This window comes from Triticum urartu, chromosome 2A (assembly GCF_056163025.1).
Source record: "Triticum urartu cultivar PI428250 chromosome 2A, HENAU_Tu73, whole genome shotgun sequence".
NCBI classification, from domain to species: Eukaryota; Viridiplantae; Streptophyta; class Magnoliopsida; order Poales; family Poaceae; genus Triticum; species Triticum urartu.
The window spans coordinates 15502770-15521738 of NC_141874.1; positions in this window are offsets into that span (position 1 = coordinate 15502770).

Below are 18969 nucleotides of genomic sequence, written 5' to 3' on the forward strand. Positions count from 1 at the left end.
TTTCTTTTGACTTGTCTTGTACTCCAAATAGACCATTCTACTTCTATATATATGCCCATGAGACTCAAGCAATACAACGAACAACTATTCGACCAATCCTCTTTCCCTTCTCACATGGTATCAGTTTCCGGATTCTAAACCCTAGCCGCCGCCACTTCCGCACCTACGCGCCGCCCCCGGGGCGGTCGGCCTCCATGACCGCCGCCGGGGGCCGCGCCGCTCATACCTAGGGTTCGTCCGCCGGTCGTGTTGACCGGCTGCCCTAGAGAGTCTTTTTCCCGAGCCCTTGCTCTGGGTTTCTCCGCTCTCTCCCCGGTCATTTTGATCGGCGTTTTTCTTTTTGGTTTTCCGATCTATACTTGATCGGTTTGTGTCGCCCGCCGCCGCCGTCGACCCCCGTGCGCCTCTACTTCGACACCGGCGCGACCGGCCGGTCTCTTCACCGACCCGGCGGCCTCGCGCGATAGGAGGCCCCTAACGGGTGTCGTCCGCGCGTCTGCCCGCCCATCGCCCCGACCCGGCGGCCTCGCGTCGTCCACGCGTCCGCCCGCTCGTCGATCTACACCAGCCATCACAGCCCTGTCCTCGAGTTCAGCGCCCCTCTGCCGATCAAGCAACAGGCTGCCGCTACATCCCCCTTTGGGCCACAGCGCCGCTGCCCCGTGGTTCTCCCAGTGGCTGCACCGATCCGCGCCGCCGCTGGATCGCCCCTTCAGGCCGTAGTGCCACGGCAAGTGATCTCCGCCGCCACCCCGAGGCTGTTCCCGTGGTTGCACCACCTCGCGCGCTACTACTGCGTCGCCCCTTCGGGTCGTAGTGCCACGGCCCGCGGTCAACCGCCGCACCGAGGCCGTTGCTACGTCTTCATCTTGCGTTGGTTTTCCCCGAAGAGGAAGGGATGATGCAGCAGAGTAGCGTAAGTATTTCCCTCAGTTTTTTAGAACCAAGGTATCAATCCAGTAGGAGCCCACGCTCAAGTCCCTCGTACCTACACAAAGCGATAGCTACTCGCAACCAACGCGATTAGGGGTTGTCAAGCCCTTCACGGTCACTTACGAGAGTGAGATCTGATAGATATAATATTTTCGGTATTTTTGATATAAAGATGCAAAGTAAAAAAGTAAAGGCAAAGTAAATAGCAAAACAATATAAAAGTGATGGAGATTGATATGATGAGAATAGACCCGGGGGCCATAGGTTTCACTAGTGGCTTCTCTCAAGAGCATAAGTATTCTATGGTGGGTGAACAAATTACTGTTGAGAAATTGATAGAATTGTGCATAATTATGAGAATATCTAGGCATGATCATGTATATAGGCATCACGTCCGTGACAAGTAGATCGAAACGATTCTGCATCTACTACTATTACTCCACTCATCGACCGCTATCCAGCATGCATCTAGAGTATTAAGTTAAAAACAGAGTAACGCCTTAAGCAAGATGACATGATGTAGAGAGATAAATTCATGCAATATGAAATAAACCCCATCTTGTTATCCTCGATGGCAACGATACAATACGTGCCTTGCTGCCCCTTCTGTCACTGGGTAAAGACACCGCAAGATCGAACCCAAAGCTAAGCACTTCTCCCATGGCAAGAACTACCAATCTAGTTGGCCAAACCAAATGGATAATTCGAAGAGACTTGCAAAGATAACAAATCATGCATAAAAGAATTCAGAGAAGATTCAAATATTATTCATAGATAGACTTGATCATAAACCCATAATTCATCATTCTCAACAAACACACCACAAAAAGAAGATTACATCAAATAGATCTCCACGAGAGAGGGGGAGAACTTTGTATTGAGATTCAAAGAGAGAGAAGAAGCCATCTAGCTACTAACTATGGACCCGAAGGTCTGAGGTAAACTACTCACACTTCATCGGAGGGGCTAGGATGATGTAGAAGCCCTCCGTGATGACGGCCCTCTTTCGGCGGAGCTCCGGAACAGGCCCCAAGATGGGATCTCGTGGATACAGAAAGTTGCGGCGGTGGAATTAGGTTTTTGGCTCCTGTTCTGATCGTTTGGGGGTACGTGTGTATATATAGGAGGAAGGAGCATGTCGGTGGAGCACCGAGGGGCCCACGAGGCAGGGGGGCGCCCCCCCACCATCGTGACCACCTCTTTGATCCCTTGCAGTAGGGTCCAAGTCTCCTAGATCATGTTCGGTCAGAAAATCACGTTTCCGAAGATTTTATTCCGTTTGGACTCCGTTTGATATTATGTTTATCCGAAACACTGAAATAGGCAAAAAACAGCAATTCTGGGCTGGGCCTCCGGTTAATAGGTTAGTCCCAAAAATAATATAAAAGTGGAAAATAAAGCCCAATATAGTCCAAAACAGTAGATAATATAGCATGGAGCAATCAAAAATTATAGATACGTTGGAGACGTATCAGGCATCCCCAAGCTTAATTCCTACTCGTCCTCGAGTAGGTAAATGATAAAAAGAGAATTTTTTATGCGGAGTGCTACTTGGCATAATTTCAATGCAAATCTTCTTAATTGTGGTATGAATATTCAGATTAGAAAGATTCAAGAAATAAGTTTATATTGACATAGAAAATAATAATACTTCAAGCATACTAACAAAGCAATTATGTCTTCTCAAAATAACATGGCCAAAGAAAGTTATCCCTACAAAATCATATAGTCTGGCTATGCTCCATCTTCCCTACACAAAGTATTTAACGCATGCACAACCCCGATGACAAGCCAAGCAATTGTTTCATACTCTAACTTTTTCAAAACTTTTTCAATCTTCACGCAATACATGAGCGTGAGCCATGGATATAGCACTATAGGTGGAATAGAATGATGGTTGTGGAGAAGACAAAAAAGGAGAAGATAGTCTCACATCAACTAGCCGTATCAACTGGCTATGGAGATGCCCATCGATAGATATCAATGTGAGTGAGTAGGGATTGCAATGCAACGGATGCACTAGAGCTATAAATGTATGCAAGCTCAACAAAAGAAACTAGTGGGTGTGCATCCAACTTGCTTGCTCACGAAGACCTAGGGCAATTTGAGGAAGCACATCATTGGAATATACAAGTCAAGTTCTATAACGTAAAATTCCCACTAGTATATGAAAGTGACAACATATGAGATTCTCTATATGAAGAACATGGTGCTACTTTGAAGCACAAAATATGAGACTCGCTATATCATGGTGCTACTTTGAAGCACAAGTGTGGGAAAAAAAAGATAGTAGCATTGCCCCTTTTTTATTTATTTATATTTTTTTGGCCTTCTTTTCTTTTCTTTGGCCTTTTTTGGGACAATGCTCTATTGAATGATGATCATCACACTTCTATTTATTTACAACTCAATGATTACAACTCGATACTAAAACAAAGTATGACTCTATATGAATGCCTCCGGCGGTGTACCGGGATATGCAATGAATCAAGAGTGACAAGTATGAAAGAATTATGAACGGTGGCTTTGCCACAAATACTATGTCAACTACATGATCATGCTGAGCAATATGACAATGATGGATGTGTCATGATGAACAACATGGTGGAAAGTTGCATGGCAATATATCTTCGAATGGCTATGGAAATGCCATAATAGGTAGGTATATATGGTGGCTGTTTTGAGGAAGGTATATGGTAGGTGTATGATACCGGCGTAAGGTGCGCGGTATTAGAGAGACTAGCAAGGGTGGAAGGGTGAGAGTGTGTATAATCCATGGACTCAACATTAGTCATAAAGAACTCATATACTTATTGCAAAAATTTAGAAGTTATCAAAGCAAAGTATTACGCGCATGCTCCTAGGGGGATAGATTGGTAGGAAAAGACCATCGCTGGTCCCCGACCGCCACTCATAAGGAAGACAATCAATAAATAAATCATGCTCCGACTTCATCACATAACGGTTCAGCATACGTGCATGCTACGGGAATCACAAACTTCAACACAAGTATTCTTTAAATTCACAACTACTCAACTAGCATGACTTTAACATTATCACCTCCATATATCAAAGCAATCATCATGCTTCAATCTTTTCTTAGTATTCAACACACTCAAAAGAAAGTTTCACAAATCTTGAATACCAAGCATATTATTATTAGGCAAATTACCATGCTATTAAGAGACTCTCAAATTAATTTAAGTGAAGCATGAGAGATCAATAGTTTCTTTAAAACGAATCCACCACCGTGCTCTAAAAGATCTAAGTTAAGCACATGGAGCAAAATTATCTAGCTCAAAGGATATAAGTGAAGCACATAGAGCAAAATTATCTAGCTCAAAAGATATAAGTGAAGAACATAGAGCAAAATTATCTAGCTCAAAAGATATAAGTGAAGCACATAGAGTATTCTATCAAATTTTAATTCATGTATGGCTCTCTCAAAAGGTGTGTACAGCAAGGATGATTGTGGCATACTAACAAACAAAGACATGAATAATACAAGACGCTCCAAGCAAAACACATATCATGTTGGTGAATAAAAATATAGCTCCAAGTAAATTACCGATGGAAGTGGACGAAAAGAGGGGATGCCTTCCAAGGCATCCCCAAGCTTTGACTTTTTGGTGTCCTTGGATTATCTTGGGGGTGCCATGGGCATCCCCAAGCTTAGGCTCTTGCCACTCCTTGTTCCATGATCCATCAAAATAATTCACCCAAAACTTGAAAACTTCACAACACAAAACTCAAGATAGAAAACTCGTGAGCTCCGTTAGTGAAAGAAAACAAAAGACCACTTTAAGGTACTGTAATGAACTCATTCTTTATTTATATTGGTGTTAAACCTACTGTATTCCAACTTCTATATGGATTATAAACTATTTTACTAGCCATAGATTCATCAAAATAAGCAAACAACACACGAAAAACAGAATCTGTCAAAGACAGAACAGTCTGTAGTAATCTGTAGCTAGCGCAAAATATGGAACTCCAAAAATTCTAAAATAAATTTCTGGATGTGAGTAATTTATCTATTAATCATCTGCAAAAAGAATTAACTAAATATCACTCTTAAAATAAAAATGACAGCACTTCTCGTGAGTTCTAAAGTTTCTGTTTTTTACAGCAGGTTCAACAAGACTTTCCCCATGTCTTCCCAACGGTTCTACTTGGCACAAACACTAATTAAACATAAAAAACACAACCAAAACAGAGGCTAAATAATTTATTTATTACTAAACAGGAGAAAATAGCAAGGAATACAAATAAAATTGGGTTGCCTCCCAACAAGCGCTATCGTTTAACGCCCCTAGCTAGGCATAACGAGTAAGAATAGATCTAGGTATTGCCATCTTTGGTAGGTAATCCATAAGTGGCTCTCATGATAGTTTCATATGGTAATTTTATTTTCTTTCTTGGAAAGTGTTTCATGCCCTTTTTTAATGGAAATTGAAATCTAATATTCCCTTCCTTCATATCAATAATCGCACCAACCGTTCTAAGGAAAGGTCTACCAAGAATAATAGGGCAAGAAGGATTGCAATCTATATAAAGAACAATGAAATCTATGGGCACATAATTCCTATTTGCAACAATAAGAACATCATTAATTCTTCCCATAGGTTTCTTAATAGTGGAATCCGCAAGATGCAAGTTTAGAGAGCAATCATCAAAATTACGGAAATATAGTAAATCACACAAAGTCTTGGGAATAGTAGAGACACTAGCACCCAAATCACACAAAGCATAAAACTCATGATCTTTAATTTTAATTTTAATAGTTGGTTCCCACTCATCATAGAGTTTTCTAGGGATAGAAACTTTGAACTCAAGTTTTTCTTCATAAGATTGCATCAAGGCATCAACAATATGTTCGGTGAAGGCTTTATTTCGACTATAAGCATGTGGAGAATTTAGCACGGATTGCAACAAGGAAATACAATCAATCAAAGAGCAATTTTAATAATTAAATTCCTTGAAATCCAATATAGTGGGTTTAGCAACATCTAGATTTTTATTTCTTTCCATCCCACTTTCATCAATTTCATTATTAAGATCTAAACAATCCGAATTTTTAGAACGCCTTCTAGGTAAAGGAAGATCATATTCAGTTTCATCAAGATTCATATTGCAAAATAAAGATTTAATAGGATACACATCAATAACTTTTAGATCTTCATCTTTATTTTCATAAGAATTAGAAGAACACGCTTTAATAAAGGCATCTTTGGAAGTACGCATCCTAGCGGTTCTTTCTTTACACTCATCAATTGAAATTCTCATGGCTTTTAGAGACTCATTAATATCATGCTTAGCTGGAATAGATCTAAGTTTCAAAGCATCAACATCAAGAGCAATTCTATCAACGTTCCTAGCCAAATCACTAATCTTAAGCAATTTTTCTTCAATCATAGCATTAAAATTCTTTTGCGAAAAAATAAATTCTTTAATATTAGATTCAAAATCAGAGGACATAATTTCCATAAGAGTTGTTGTAGGAATTCCCATAATTATTAGAAGGATTACTAGGATATGGCCTAGGATTAAAATTCCCTCTATAAGCGTTGTTACCAAAATTATTCCTACCAACAAAATTCGCATCCATAGATTCATTGTTATTCTCAATCAAAGTAGACAAAGGCATATCATTAGGATCAGAAGAAACACTCTTAGTAGCAAATAATTTCATAAGTTCATCCATCTTTCCACTCAACACATTAATTTCTTCTATCGCATGCACTTTTTTATTAGAAGTTCTTTCAGTATGCCATTGAGAATAATTAACCATAATATTATCTAGGAGTTTAGTAGCATCTCCTAAAGTGATTTCCATAAAAGTGCCTCCCGCGGCCGAATCTAAAAGATTTCTAGAAGCAAAATTCAATCCGGCATAAATTTTTTGTATAATCATCCACGAATTCAAACCATGAGTAGGGCAATTATGTATCATTAATTTCATTCTCTCCCAAGCTTGTGCAACATGTTCATGATCAAGTTGTTTAAAGTTCATTATATCGTTTCTAAGAGAGATGATCTTAGCGGGAGGAAAATACTTAGAGATAAAAGCATCTTTGCACTTGTTCCATGAATCAATACTATTCTTAGGCAAAGATGAAAACCAAGCTTTAGCACGATCTCTAAGCGAAAAAGGAAATAGCTTCAATTTAACGACATCATTGTTGACATCTATTTTCTTTTGCGTATCACATAAATCAACGAAGCTATTCAGATGAGTAGCGGCATCTTCACTAGGAAGGCCGGCGAATTGATCTTTCATAACAAGATTCAACAAAGCAGTATTAATTTCACAAGATTCAGCATCGGTAAGAGGAGCAATCGGAGTGCTAAGGTAATCATTATTATTGGTATTGGTGAAGTCACACAATTTAGTAGTATCTTGAGCCATCGCGACAAACAAGCAATCTAACACACGAGCAAACAAAAAGCAAGCGAAAAAAGAGGCAAATAGAGAGGGAGGATAGAGAGAGAGAGGGCGAATAAAATGGCAAGGGTGAATTGGGGGGAGAGGAAAACGAGAGGCAAATGGCAAATAATGTAATGCGAGAGATAGGGATTGTGATGGGTACTTGGTATGTTGACTTTTTGCGTAGACTCCCCGGCAACGGCGCCAGAAATCCTTCTTGCTACGTAGTGAGCTTGCGTTGGTTTTCCCCGAAGAGGAAGGGATGATGCAGCAGAGTAGCGTAAGTATTTCCCTCAGTTTTTGAGAACCAAGGTATCAATCCAGTAGGAGCCCACGCTCAAGTCCCTCGTACCTGCACAAAGCGATAGCTACTCGCAACCAACGCGATTAGGGGTTGTCAAGCCCTTCACGGTCACTTACGAGAGTGAGATCTGATAGATATAATATTTTTGGTATTTTTGATATAAAGATGCAAAGTAAAAAGTAAAGGCAAAGTAAATAGCAAAACAATATAAAAGTGATGGAGATTGATATGATGAGAATAGACCCGGGGGCCATAGGTTTCACTAGTGGCTTCTCTCAAGAGCATAAGTATTCTACGGTGGGTGAACAAATTACTGTTGAGCAATTGATAGAATTGTGCATAATTATGAGAATATCTAGGCATGATCATGTATATAGGCATCACGTACGTGACAAGTAGATCGAAACGATTCTGCATCTACTACTATTACTCCACTCATCGACCGCTATCCAGCATGCATCTAGAGTATTAAGTTAAAAACAGAGTAATGCCTTAAGCAAGATGACATGATGTAGAGAGATAAATTCATGTAATATGAAATAAACCCCATCTTGTTATCCTCAATGGCAACGATACAATACGTGCCTTGCTGCCCCTTCTGTCACTGGGTAAGGACACCGCAAGATCGAACCCAAAGCTAAGTACTTCTCCCATGGCAAGAACTACCAATCTAGTTGGCCAAACCAAACGGATAATTCGAAGAGACTTGCAAAGATAACCAATCATGCATAAAAGAATTCAGAGAAGATTCAAATATTATTCATAGATAGACTTGATCATAAACCCACAATTCATCGTTCTCAACAAACACACCGCAAAAAGAAGATTACATCGAATAGATATCCACGAGAGAGGGGGAGAACTTTGTATTGAGATTCAAAGAGAGAGAAGAAGCCATCTAGCTACTAACTATGGACCCGAAGGTCTGAGGTAAACTACTCACACTTCATCGGAGGGGCTAGAATGATGTAGAAGCCCTCCGTGATGACGGCCCTCTTCCGGCGGAGCTCCGGAACAGGCCCCAAGATGGGATCTCGTGGATACAGAAAGTTGCGGCGGTGGAATTAGGTTTTTGGCTCCTGTTCTGATCGTTTGGGGGTAAGTGTGTATATGTAGGAGGAAGGAGTACGTCAGTGGAGCACCGAGAGGCCCATGAGGCAGGGGGCGCGCCCTAGGGGGGCGCCCCCACCCTCGTGACCACCTCTTTGATCCCTTGCAGTAGGGTCCAAGTCTCCTGGATTATGTTCGGTGAGAAAATCACGTTTCCGAAGATTTTATTCCGTTTGGACTCCGTTTGATATTCTGTTTATCCGAAACACTGAAATAGGCAAAAAAACAACAATTCTGGGCTGGGCCTCCGGTTAATAGTTAGTCCCAAAAATAATATAAAAGTGGAAAATAAAGCCCAATATAGTCCAAAACAGTAGATAATATAGCATGGAGCAATCAAAAATTATAAATATGTTGGAGATGTATCAGCCGTCCGCTCCAGGCCGTCCCCAAGGCTGCACCGACCCTCGCGCTACCGCTACGTCGCCCCGTCGGGCCGTAGCGAGCATGGCACGCGATCCCTGCAACCGCCCTGAGGTCTTCCCCGCCGTTGCCCCAACCTGACCGCTGCAGTTGCGTCGCCCCTTCGGACCGTAACGCTGCGGACCGCGGTCCACCACCATCGACGCGCGTTGACTTCCACGTGATATGCGCCGCACCGCCTCCCTTGGCGCAGGAACGTCACCGTCCGCGCCGGTCTTCGTCACGCCGTCGGGTTCATTATCGCCTACTTCGGGCACCGCCGCCGCACTCCTTCTCTAGCCGCCGCCGCCTCCTTAGTCTGTCGCTGCTCTTCTTCCACGGCTCCACGGCGACTACCTCGACACCGGCGACCCACGACTTGACACCGACTATGGCGTTCTTCACACGGCTACCTCGACTACGGCTACACCACCTACACTCTCGGCTACCTCGACAAACGGCACAAAGGGCTACCGCCGTGCTTGAGCAACCTCCTCGGTTTCCACCCCAACCACTGCTCCGTGATGCATCAACTGTTACGACTGTGGGGGGTGTCCATCGGCTTGCCTTCGGATTCTTCTCCAGTCTCACCGTCTGCGTCGCTATCGTTGTGACTACGGGGGGATGTTGAGTATCATTGTTATTATGGAAACATAGGATAGCGTAGGATTTGTTCTGGCTTGTTTTTGTACTCCAAGTAGATCATTGTACTCCTATATATATGCCATGAGGCTCAAGCAATACATCAATAATTCCACCAATCCTCTCTCCCTTCTAACACTACATAACCACAGCAAATCATTCACTTGAGAACGACGCCAATGGAGTTCCTTATGCTCCTGGCCATTCTCCTATGCCTCCTTGCCGGAATGGTCATTCGGCGAAGCTACACTGGGTAAGCCCCTGCTAGTGCATGTTGGGTAATGCAGTATTTCAAAAAAATTACCTACGATCACGCAAGATCTATCTAGGAGATGCATAGCAACGAGAGGGGAGAGTGTGTCTACGTACCCTCGTAGACCGAAAGCGGAAGCGTTTAGTAACGCAGTTGATGTAGTCGAACGTCTTCACGATCCAATCGATCAAGTACCGAACGCATGACACCTCCGCGATATGCACATGTTCAGCTTGGTGACATCCCTCGAACTCTTGATCCAGTTGAGGCCGAGGGAGAGTTCTGTCAGCACGACGGCATCTTGACGGTGATGATGAAGTTACCGGCGCAAGGCTTCGCCTAAGCACTACGACGATATGACCGAGGTGTGTAACTGTGGAGGGGGGCACCACAGACGGCTAAAAGATCAACTTGTGTGTTCTAGGGTGCCCCCTGCCCCGGTATATAAAGGAGGGAGGGGGAGGCCAGCCGGCCCTAGGGGCGCACCCAAGGAGGAGGTAGACCTACTAGGACTCCAAGTCCTAGTAGGATTCCACTTGGTGGAAGGGGATAGGAAGGGAGAGGGAGAGGGAAATGGGGCCGCACCCCTCCCCTAGTCCTATTCGGACTCCCCATGGGGGGGCGCCTCCCCTATGTGGGTTGTCCTCTCTCTCCCCTATGGCCCATGATGGCCCATTGCTTCCCCGGGGGGTTCCGGTAATCCCTCCGGCACTCTGTTTTTACCCGAAACCATCCGGAACATTTCTGGTGTCCGAATAACATGGTCCAATATATCAATCTTTATGTCACGACTATTTCGAGACTCCTCGTAATGTCTGTGATCTCATCCCGGAATCCGAACAAACTTCGGTACATCAAATCACATAACTCATAATACAAATCGTCATCGAACGTTAAGCGTGCGGACCCTACGGGTTCGAGAACTATGTAGACATGACCGAGACACTTCTCCGGTCAATAACCAACAGCGGAACTTGGATGCTCATATTGGCTCCCACATATTCTACTAAGATCTTTATCGGTCAAACCGCATAATAACATATGTTGTCCCCATTGTCATCGGTATGTTACTTGCCCGAGATTCGATCGTTGGTACCATCATACCTAGTTCAATCTCGTTGCCGGCAAGTCTCTTTACTCATTCCGTAATGCATCATCACACAACTAACTCATTAGTCACATTTATTGCAAGGCTTATAGTGATGAGCATTACCGAGAGGGCCCAGAGATACCTCTTTGACATTCAGAGTAACAAATCCTCATCTCGATCTATGCCAACTCAACAAACACCATCGAAGACACCTGTAGAGCATCTTTATAATCACCCAGTTACGTTGTGACGTTTGATAACTGATACGTCTCCAACGTATCTATAATTTTTGATTATTCCATGCTATTATATATTCTGTTTTGGACGTGACCAACGTCCAACCGTGCGGTCATTAGCAACAGATCCACACGATTTGTATATTCCATCGATCAACCCTTCTTTCTTTTTTTAACTGTGGCTGACGTAGATAAACGAGAGAAGGCACTGCATACTTATGCCTCAAAAAATGCATGCATGTATGTAAGACAGAATTGCTGACATCAGCGAAGATTCCGTCAAATTTCAAAATTTAAAATGTTTTCTAGCTCAAACTGTCGCTCTGATCAAAAAACTGTTTACATATAAAAGATTCGTCACGACGAGACCTTCGAAACTAGATCCCATGTTGGTATGTTTCGACAACTTTTTTTCGGATAAAAAGTTACCAGGCATGTGCGACGTAAGTTATCACGACTGCGACATATAAGTTACCAAGTTGTTTTCGTATTAACTACCCGGTATGAAAAGATGGTCTTCCAACTTTTCTTTCCACGTGCACATGCATATATTCACTATGATAAAACTAAGATGTCATTCTAAATTCTTCCTATTTCGAATTTTCAAAATCTTTATAGCTCAAACCGTCGCTTTGATCAAAATCGTTTTCACATAAAAGATTTGTCGCAACGAGATCTTCGAAACTAGATTCCACGTTGGTATGTTCCAACGACTTTTTCCGGATAAAAAATTACCACGCATGTGCAACACAAGTTATCATGCCAGTTGAGCGTAAGTTATCGTGTTGTTTACACATAATTTACCAGGGCATAAAAACTGATTTCTTCTACATTCTCCACACAAGCACATTCGTGTGTCCCTAGGGAAAGAAAAATGCTAATGTCAGGGAGGATCCCACCGAAACTCAAAAAGAAAAAAATGTTTTGTAACTCAAACAGTCGCTCAGATACAAAAATCATTTTCACATAAAAAATTCGTTGCGATGAGACCTTCAAAACTAGGTCTCATGTTGGTATGTTTCGACAACTTCTTTTGGTCAAAAGTTTATCAAGCCTGGGTTAACTAAGTTATCAACTCTCTTGTGTGTGTGTGTGTGTGTATTACTATGCTATTCACACACGAGTTACCGAAGGGTGTTTTTCAACAAGCCCCCCCTCCGGTCAAAAGTTATCACACCTAGACTAAGTAACTTATCAAGTCAGTTGTGCATATATCATAATGTTATTTAATTATGAGTTATCGGGTCAAAGTTATCATCGTGGTTGTACGTAAGTTTTCAGGTCTGCGGTGCATAAATTACCATGTAATTCGCACAAAAAATTACCGAGGACATGTTTCTTCAACTTTGTTTTCATAAGTCAAAAGTTATCAAACATCTTGCACACAAGTTATCAGTGCATAATTACGATGCTATTCACACAGAAGTTATCGGGGATGTATTACAAGAACCCCCACCCCCGCCAAATTTATCATTGTATTAGTACATAAGTTATCGTGTGTGTGATGCAAAAATTATCATGCTCTTCACACATAAGTTATAGGGATATGTTTTCAACCCCCCCCCCCGCCCCCCAACCCGGGGTCGCGGTCGAAGTTACCGCGGTATTTGTATGTAAGTTATCAGGTCCGCGGTTCCTATATTATAATGCTATTTACACAGAAATTGCGGGGTGTACTTCAACAATTTTTCCCGGGTCAAAAGTTATCATAGTGTTCGTATGCCTCATCAAAATTGTCCTCATTATCATTGTAGTGTTCAAGGAGGTACAACAAAGTGTATGTACCTTGTGAATGATACAATGGAGAAATGTAGCAAAAAATCATGATGAACTGATAGCTTTTATACCCAATATTATGCATTTGTTTTCTTGTAAGTGTTCTTCCTACTAAACCCAAGAAATTTAGGGTTAAAAATGCCTCAACCTAAAAATACTAACAGAGCATCCGAGCCATTTGACTATTAAAATGAAGAAAAAACAGTAGGAAAAAGAAGGAAAATTCGGTGTAAAAAAGGGGAAAAGGACATTTTATTATTCACGCCTCGTTTTTTACAGGTACAAAAATTACAAAATCTGAATGTAGTCTCAATCTCAATCTAGTCCTGGTGGTTAGGGGCACTGCGAGATACCAAGGAGGTACTGGGTTCGATTCCATTTCCTCCCAAGTTTGTACTCTTTTCAGGAAGGAAAAGGGGAAGCGGGCAACGAGAGGGGGAAAAAAGTCCCGAACGGGAGCGGGAATCACGGGACGTGCGAAGCGGGAGCGGGAATCATGGGGCGACCGGGTTCGATCCGAATTTAACAGCAACCGAATCGTGCGGATCTGTTGCAAAATTACAGTCGGCAGGAATTTAGCTTTCTCGTTCTGTTTTTGATGTTTAATGGGCTTTATTATACACTTTTATATTATTTTTGGGACTAACCTATTAACCGGAGGCCCAGCCCAAATCGCTATTTTTTTTGCCTATTTCAGTGTTTCGAAGGAAAGTAATATCAAACGGAGTCCAAATGGAATGAAACCTTCGGGAACGTGATTTTCGGAACAAACGTGATTAGAGGACTTGGTGTGGACGTCAAGCAATCAATGAGGAGACCACGAGGCACGAGGGCACGCCTACCCCCCCCCTGGGCGCACCCTCCACCCTTGTGGGCCCCTCGTACCTCCACCGACCTACTTCTTCCTCCTATATATACCTACGTACCCCCAAACCATCAGACGAGGAGCCAAAACCCTATTTCCACTGCCGCAACCTTCTGTACCCGTGAGATCCCATCTTGGGGCCTTTTCTGGCGCTCCGCCGGAGGGGGCATCGATCACGGAGGGCTTCTACATCAACATCATAGCCTCTCCGATGATGTGTGAGTAGTTTACCTCAGACCTTCGGGTCCATAGTTATTAGCTAGATGGCTTCTTCTCTCTCTTTGGATCTCAATACAAAGTTCTCCTCGATTCTCTTGGAGATCTATTTGATGTAACTCTTCTTTTTAGGGTGTGTTTGTCGAGATCTGATGAATTGTGGGTTTATGATCAAGATTATCTATGAACAATATTTTAATCTCCTCTGAATTCTTTTATGTATGATTGGTTATCTTTGCAAGTCTCTTCGAATTATCAGTTTGGTTTGGCCTACTAGATTGATCTTTCTTGCAATGGGAGAAGTGCTTAGCTTTGGGTTCAATCTTGCAGTGCTCGATCCCAGTGACAGTAGGGGAAACGACACGTATTGTAGTGTTGCCATCGAGGATAAAAAGATGGGGTTTATATCATATTGCATGAGTTTATCCCTCTATATAATGTCATCTTGCTTAAAGCATTACTCTGTTCTTATGAACTTAATACTCTAGATGCATGCTGGATAGCGGTCGATGTGTGGAGTAATAGTAGTAGATGCAGGCAGGAGTCGGTCTACTTGTCACGGACGTGATGCCTATATACATGATCATACCTAGATATTCTCATAACGCTCAATTCTATCAGTTGCTCGACAGTAATTCGTTTACCCACTGTAATACTTATGCTATCTTGAGAGAAGCCACTAGTGAAACCTATGGCCCCCGGGTCTATCTTCCATCATATTAATCTCCCACCAACGAGCTATTTCTGGCGCCGTTTATTTTGCTTTATTTACTTTTACTCTTTATCATAAAAATACCAAAAATATTATCTTATCATCTCTATCAGATCTCACTCTCGTAAGTGACCGTGAAGGGATTGACAACCCCTTTATCGCGTTGGTTGTGAGGTTCTTATTTGTTTGTGTAGGTGCGTGGGACTCGAGCGTGGTCTCCTACTAGATTGACACCTTGGTTCTAAAAAAACGAGGGAAATACTTACGCTACTTTACTGCATCACCCTTTCCTCTTCAAGGGAAAACCAATGCAGTGCTCAAGAGGTAGCAAGAAGGATTTCTGGCGCCGTTGCCGGGGAGTCTACGCACAAGTCAAGACATACCAAGTACCCATCACAAACTCTTATCCCTCGCATTACATTATTTGTCATTTGCCTCTCGTTTTCCTCTCCCCCATTTCACCCTTGCCACTTTATTCGCCCTTCTTCTGTTCGTCTTTTCGTTTGCTTTGATGTCTCACTTGGCTCGTTTGCTCGTTTGGTTGGAATAGTTGTTTATTTATTGCCAAACAGAGAACCTAAGATCTATGGATCCTCATCTGCTTGCTAATCTTTTTAAAAGATCCAATTATGATGAACCAATTGCTAGTGAGTTTTGTGCACTAGACTATCTTTATGAAGTTTTGCTTGAAATTCGTGAATCTGAAAATTGTGATGAAGTACTTTATGGAGTGATTCATGATGGATCTTTGAATAAAAAGCATGATTGCAATGATGATAGTATAAATTCTATTAATGTCAATTGTGTTTATAATATGCCAAACCCTAAGCTTGGGGATGCTAGTTTTTCTATGTCTACTACGTGTTGCAATGATCATGATTGGGTTGATTCTTCTTATGATCTTGAAAATTTATCTAAGCCCCATGATGAATATGAGATTGATAATAGTGTTTGCAATAATATTGAAAGTGGGTTTGGAAGAGTTTCGACTTTAGATCCCACATATTTAGAGAATGTTCAATCTTATGAAGTTTTTGATACAAGTGGGTTTGGAGAGGTCATGACTTTAGTTAATGTTAATCCCACTATTTTGCAAGAGTATCAACTTTGCATGCATGTGGATCGCGTTGAGAATATGTTATGTGATAGCTATATTGTTGAATTTGAATATTATCCCACATGTAATTATTTTGAGAGAGGAAAATATGGTTGTAGAAATTTTCATCTTACTAAATTACCTCTCGTCATGTTGAGATTGCTACCGTCTCTTTCTTCTTCCTTACATATGCTAATTTTTGCTTGCTATGATAATTTGTTTGCTTGCTATGATAATTTGTTTGCTTAGAAAATGCCTATGCACAGGAAGTATGTTAGACTTAGATGTGTTTGTCACATGCTTTATGATGCTCCTTTTGTGCTTCAACTCTTGTCTTTCATGTGAGCATCATTGAAATCTCAATGCCTAGCTAAAAAGGCTTTAAAGAAAAGCGCTTGTTGGGAGGCAACCCAATTTTATTTTAGTTTTTTGCTTTTTGCTCCTGTTTAGGAATAAATTCTTTGATCTAGCTTCTGGTTAGGTGTGTTTTTATGTTTTAATTAGTGTTTGTGCCAAGTGAAACCTATAGGATCTTCTTGGATGATAGTTATTTGATCTTGCTGAAAATTCCAGAAACTTTCTGTTCACGAAAACAATTGTTTAAAATCACCAGAACGTGATAACATACTGATTCCAATTCCAATAGATCAATAAACAAATTATTTAGGCCGTCCTATTTTGGTAGATTTTTCTGAGTTCCAGAAGTTTGCGTTAGTTACAGATTACTACAGACTGTTCTGTTTTTGACAGATTCTATTTTTCGTGTGTTGTTTGCTTATCTTGATGAGTCTATGCTTAGGAAAATAGTTTATAAACCATAGAGAAGTTGGAATACAGTAAGTTTAACACCAATATAAATAAAGAATGAGTTCAACACAGTATGTTGAAGTGGTGTTTTGTTTTCTTTCGCTAACGGAGCTCACGAGATTTTCTGTTAAGTTTTGTGTTGTGAAGTTTTCAAGTTTTGGGTAAAGATTTGATGGATTATGGAACAAGGATTGGCAAGAGCCTAAGCTTGGGGATTTCCAAGGCACCCCAAGGTAAATCCAAGGACACCAAAAAGCCAAAGCTTGGGGATGCCCCGGAAGGCATCCCCCTTTCGTCTTCGTCCATCGGTAACTTTACTTGGAGCTATATTTTTATTCACCACATGATAAGTGTTTTGCTTGGAACGTCTTGTATGATTTGAGTCTTTGCTTTTAGTTTACCACAATCATCCTTACTGTACACACCTTTTGAGAGAGACACATGATTCGGAATTTATTAGAATATTCTATGTGCTTCACTTATATCTTTTGAGCTATATAGTTTTTGCTCTAGTGCTTCACTCATATCTTTTAGAGCACGGCGGTGGTTTGTTTTATAGAATCATTGTTCTCTCATGCTTCACTTATATTATTTTGAAAGTCCTACAAAACAGCATGGTAATTTTCTTTAATTGTGATATTAGTCCTAACATGATAGGCATCCAAGATGAGTGAAAACTTTCTTATAAGTGCGTTGAATACTAAGATAAGTTTGATGCTTGATATTTGTTTTGAGATATGAAGATAGTGATATTAGATTCATGCTAGTTGAGTGGTTGTGAATTTGAGAAATACTTGTTCTAAAGTTTGTGATTTCCGTATCATGCACGTATGATGAACCGTTATGTGATGAAGTCGGAGCATGATTTATTTATTGATTGTCTTCCTTATGAGTGGCGGTCGGGGACAAGCGATGGTCTTTTCCTACCAATCTATCCCCCTAGGAGCATGCGTGTAATACTTTGTTTTGATAACTAATAGATTTTTGCAACAAGTATATGAGTTCTTTATGACTAATGTTGAGTCCATGGATTATATGCACTCTTACCCTTTCACCATTGCCAGCCTCTTTAATACCGCGCACTTTTCGACGGAGGGTGTGCATTTTGTGTGTGACGAATCTATAGATCATTTATTTTTCAATGCTCTACTGCTTGACCGGTTTGGGATCTTTTGAAATGTGCTTTTGATTTGGACTCTACCCCTGTGAATTTAGATGAGTGCTTCTCTAGTTGTATCAAAACATTCCCAAAACATGATAGGAAATTGGTCATGGTGGGGATTTCTGGTATGTTTTGATCTTTGTGGAAATGTAGAAATGATATGTGTTTTAATAGGAGATTGATTTGTGATCCCATGACTCTGAAGAAAATGATGTGTGCTTGAATTTTCGACTGGTCCGTTTTGCAGATAAAGGAGCCCGACACAAAATTACTGGCGAACGAGTAGCAAGTGCGACCTACAAAGCATCGCAGGGATGGAGGCTGGGGTTGCTTCAACTAAGTTCTAGTTTCATCCTAAAGAGGCCTTCCTGGGGGTCTCTTTTTCTGCATGTCTGTAATAAGGCCGATCTTGTTACTGATGGTAGTAGTAGATGTTGGTACTAAACTCTAGACTTTATGCCCATATTTTGTCCCCCGAAGTGCTGGCCTTCGTTTTATATTGCAAGATTAGTAGCAAAAATGGCGACTGGTCGGGTCGTCGTGGCTCCCGGTCTGTATTTACCCAACTTATATTTTCATGCTTGTAGTCTGTCTCAAGACACATGATTTTCTATACTGACTAGGATAGTACCATAGTACCGTGTGTGTTTACAACGGGATATAAATATCCTAGTACGTTAGCTTGTGATGTACCAATTCATATTATGTGATTATATAAATAAATGTTTATCAAATCTTACATGCGATTTGGCTATGAGAAGTTTAGTAAATAAATTAAAATGAAATTGGTTCAGGAGATAAAATAGATTAAGGTGGTTGATTACTTTACGGCGAAGGTTAGACCAAGAGGTGGTGGGAAAAGAAAAGTGAAACATGAAAGCTTAAATTATTTTTAAATAATAATAGTTCCTCCATCACGTGTCTAGATGCATACATAT